General features: G+C 44.4%; 1 protein-coding gene across 1 annotated transcript in view; it reads left to right on the forward strand.

Moving 5' to 3' along the window:
- Positions 1-5000, forward strand: part of dpp6a (dipeptidyl-peptidase 6a) — a 521189-nt gene that overhangs the window by 401075 nt on the left and 115114 nt on the right. The window lies entirely within an intron of this gene.

Here is a 5000-nt window from a genome sequence, read left to right on the forward strand (position 1 = left end):
ACATACTTAACTTTTTATGTATATGCTTGTGTTCCTCCTCTATTCTCTAGATTCAAATGCAAAGGCCATGTAGCATTTTCCTTATCTATACAACTTTGAAGTTCTGACTTTTTTATTTATTGGAAAATGTCCAATTAACAAATGTGCTCTGGCCCTCACCAAGTACCAGGCACCACAGGTGTTTTGTACTTTAACCCATTGACGCCGGTTGTTGCGTTACGCAACATTGGCCCTGACGCCGGTTGTTGCAAAACGCAACATTATTGATTTGTCAATATTTTCAAGACGCATGAGAGATGCAATGCACAATGTTTTGTTCAAATACACAAGAGGTGGATGTTCTCGATTTTTTAAAGATCATGTAGCAAAAATAAAGTTTGATTCGTCGACAAAAATGTCAAACGCAATCAACTACGCTTGCTTCTGCAGACGTGGGTTGTAGCCATTTCACACAGGTAAAAAAAAAAAAAGAAGAAGAAGGCTGTGGTTCGCAAGACACGCTGTTACAGCGGACGTGATGTTCAGTTGAAAGGTAATGAAGACATTTTAATCGAGGACAGGAAATATGATTGAAGACCCTTTAGATAGAGAGCAGGAGTGTGATTTGGCGCGGTCGCATGAAGAGGTGGGCGAGTGGCTTCCAAATAGACAGTCAGCTAGATTTCGCCCCCAACGTTACCAAACCTTCACTCCGACACTCGGGGCAATTGGCGAAGGTGCCAATATCTGAGGAAGCACGTCCTTCAGATATATTTCAGAATATTTTCACTGAGGAACTTTAGGATATGGTGATAACCTATTGGTGAGGCAGACAACGGTAGACATGCGAATTGTAGACGCGCGGCCACACATCCAGCTCAAAGTGGAGCCCCGTCTCAAAATAGGATATGAAATTGCTCATCGGTCTCTCTGCATAACGTTTGGAGGAATAAAACGTCCATACTCGCCGGTGGGAGAGCAAGTGGCTGTATCAGACAAATGTCCCCCGATTTATGGCAGAAATGACTGCCTAATAATTATAGGCCTAATAATAATGATTATTATGATTTAGCCTAGTTATAGTCGGCTATTGTAACAGTAGCAATAGTAGCCTAATAGCTTATAATAAATAGCATCAAGCATTATCCTGAAAGCACATGAAACGTTTTTCAATCATTTGACTATGAGATATGATTTTTTTAAAGGAATATGTGTTAGTGTTAATGCTGAATGAACATAATCCCGTGAAAGCAGAGGATTTTACCTTTTAAATGCAATTTGTCCCATGTCCATATGTGTTCCAGAGGCTGAGATATTGAATTTTTCATAGGAGTTTTCAACCAATTTTTCTTATCTCAAAAAACCCTCAGGCATTGGGGACCTTTTCTAAAAACTGGCTCAGGCGCCAATGGGTTAAATAGCTAAACGGTAGCCAGGCTGCGCCTTCCTAGTGATGCAATTCCCTTCAGCGTTGCTTCTAGTGTAGTCAGGCCAAGAGAAATACAAATATCGTTTCTGAGCTCCTGAAAAATTGGGAACTCCTCCTACTTTGTCAGGAAGCAAACAACCTGTAGTAAACCAAGGGTGGCGGGTCAACCATGCCATTTGGGAAATGTTAATTGTTGTGCTCTTGGTCAGATCAAGTCTCCAAGAGATTTGAAAGTCAATTATAATCAGGCAAGGCAAACGGTGTGATTTTTGAAGAGGTTTCTTTACACTTGTGAGTGTGCCTGTTGCTTGAGATGGATAAATACCAAGCCACTTACAGTACACTGTACATTTACACACATATCGTTACCTTCTTAAAATAATCGCCTAAGTCGTTTTTTCCGGAAACACAAAAAACTCCCCCAGAAAGGGGAAGGACATGAGTTAGGCATAAACGTCAACTTGGCCAAAAAATGATTATTACATTCGCCAGGAGGTTATGTGATCGCCCGATTTCTGTGTTGGCATGTCTGTCCGTCTGTCGCTCTGTTCGTTCGCTGCTATTTCACGGCCTGCCACAAGGTGGGCGAGATGAATTGAGCAATGACAGGGCGTGCCTGCGAGGTGGATTGATGGACAGTGACTACAGACAGAATGTATCAAGCGCGGATTTGCTGTGCCTATGACTGCGTAGCCAATAGCACACCAAATGATACATAATATACAATATAGCACACATATCGTCACAGAGTTAATTGTTCTCAGAGTGTTTGCCCTGTCAACCAAATCAGCTTTTGAGGAGTTAATTGTTCTCCGAGTGTTTCCCTGTTCAGTTGAAGTTGATGGCTGGAGATAATATTAATAACGGCGAATAGTGGTTTGCAGTGAACAGACAGCGCCAAGGAGGGAAAGGTACCCGGTTCACTACATGAAAGGTTAATCAAAGTTGTGTGGCGACAGTCACCACAAAGCCAGACAGAATGCACTACGTGCGGACTTGCTGTGCCTGCCTGCATGGCTGAAGCCATAGGTGCGTAGCCCAAAACATAATGTAGGCTATATGTAATGTCATGCATATCGTCACAGCTTTCGCGGACCTAATTCTCAGAGTGTTTTCCCTGACAACCAAATCAGCTTTCTCTCGTCTGTCCAGTTGAAGTTTGTTGCCCACGAAGGGTGGAATATGGATGGATATTATGGATGGATAGCCTATCTGTGCCATTTAATATAGTGGAAAAGCGATTATGTGATGAAAGGCATGCTTCCAATCATCAAAATGTTTATAACAACACAATGAATGAACAATGACACCACGGCTATAGCGATGGGATACAATAATTTCCAAATTACAGTAGGGCCTATAGCCTATGGCATGACCAATCTCATTTGCCAATCCCACAATGACAGGTGAACTAATACCAAAGCTAACCAGGTGACCTGAGCCTTAGCTAATAAAAGATACACATACTTTGGTTAAAATTGAAGGTTCACTTCTCTGAACACAATGGTGTGTAGGCCTAGCCTTTATATAGGCTTGCATGGATTACACAACAACATGTCACAAATATTGCAACAAATTCAGCTTCCTTGGCGGAGATCTGCACTCTGTGAGTGCATTTCTAGTTTTAGGAAGGTGACTATATACAACCAGGCAACATTCTCAAAAACATGTCTTTACTGACAGGCTAAGGTTAGGGATTGTTTTGGTTAGGGCACAACTTAAATTGCTATAGCATTCTTTTCTTTAGTATTGGAATTTGGTATCTATTTTTTTAATGATAGACTTAACATAGTGCTGTGGGAATATAGAAATCACTTCTGCGAATCCATCACAGAAAACACTTCCGTGACCAGAGACACGGAATTTTGGCAAAATCTGTGAAACTGACAGATTTTGTGTCCCAAAGATCTGTGGTTGAACCAGGCCACAGATACTGTACATTCTGTGCTGGATACCACCCCTGGAACTGAGGATACGTATATACTATAAAGCCGGAGCATGAAGACTACTGGAGGACTTTTATCGACCAAGCAGTACAGTATAGCAATTGGCTTCAGCTGAAAGCATCCACCCACCATGGAGCAAACAAATGTCAAGGTTTCAGGCGCTTTGCACACATCACACGCAACACCCAAGTAGCTGATGCATCAGTCTAGGGTTCTATACCTTAGACTTTTGAAAACATTACACAACACAGGACAAACATTTCATTAGCAGAAAGCAACTAACAACATACACACTGTGAACTTCTGGATCTTGTCAAGGTCAATGAAAGTTTTGTTTCTGAAAAAGGGTTTTTTTTTCTCCCCTTTTCTGCACCTCGTCCTCTTGTTGTCTCATTTAGCGCTGCCAGAAGAGATACATGGGGGGTACAAAGCAGTTAAAATTTTCTACATCACCGTCAGTATTCGTTCTCGCACGCTTCGCCCTTTGACTGAAAATCTTGTGTTACCCATCTCTCTCTCTCTCTCTCTCTCTCTCTCTCTCTCTCTCTCTCTCTCTCTCTCTCTCTCTCTCTCTCTCTCTCTCTCTCTCTCTCTCTCTCTCTCTCTCTCTCTCTCTCTCTCTCTCTCACTGTCAGCAAATGTACACATTCGCCCCAGGCCTCGTTTTTTCCGTTACAAATGAGCCAGTGAAAGACGCATCATTAGTGCTCTGCAGGTATGCGAGGACGTGAGGTGGTGTAGGGGGCCCCAGCAGAAGACACGCACGCCGGAGTGAGGGATGGCTGTTTGGTGTCTCTTTCACTCTCTTTCCTCCTCTCTCTTTTTTCTCTTCTCTCTCTCTCTCTCTCTCTCTCTCTCTCTTCTTCTCTCCTCTCTCTCTCTCTCTCTCTCTCTCTCTCTCTCTCTCTTTCTCTTCTCTCTCTCTCTCCCTCTCTCTCTCTCTCGATCTCACGTCTCCTTTTCCCCAGAATGAGGGAAAGCTATTAGTGTGTATCTCTTTCCCTCTTTGTTCTCTCTCTCTCTCTCTCTCTCTCTCTCTCTCTCTCTCTCTCTCTCTCTCTATCTCTCTCTCTCTCTCTCTCTCTCTCTCTCTCTCTCTCTCTCTCTCTCTCTCTCACTCTCTCTCTCTCACACACACACACACTCCATCCCTCCCTGTCTCTCTCCCACGGAATGAGGGATGGAGGCTTAGTGGCCACACATGCCCCCTTGAGGGAGGGAAATGAGGGAAAGGGGAACGAGAGAGAGGGGGAAAGAGGGAGATATACCTAGAGAGGAGGGGTACGTAGAGAGCGAGAGAGAAGGGACGAGGCGGGGCGCGTGTGGGGCGCATGTTTGCTCCCTATGGGTGAAGGGGGCCCTCAGCGTTGGGAGATTAATGCGTCCCGGTTGACCGTCTGTGAGAGCCAATCTGTCAAGTTGCGGCCATGTAAGGATCACATTAGAGCAGGGAGCCATGTGGAAGGGGACTCGACTCACCTCTCCCTCTCCTCTCCTCCCTCCTCTCCTCCCTCCTCTCCTCCCTGTCTTCCTCTCTTCCTTTACCCTTCACTTCATCTCTTCTACTCTTGCATGTGCCACCTCTCATCCTCTCCTCTCCTCCCTCCTCCTCTCCCCTCCTCCCTCTCTCCCTCTCTTCCTTTACC

The sequence above is a fragment of the Engraulis encrasicolus genome, chromosome 9, assembly GCF_034702125.1.
Source record: "Engraulis encrasicolus isolate BLACKSEA-1 chromosome 9, IST_EnEncr_1.0, whole genome shotgun sequence".
Lineage (NCBI taxonomy): Eukaryota > Metazoa > Chordata > Actinopteri > Clupeiformes > Engraulidae > Engraulis > Engraulis encrasicolus.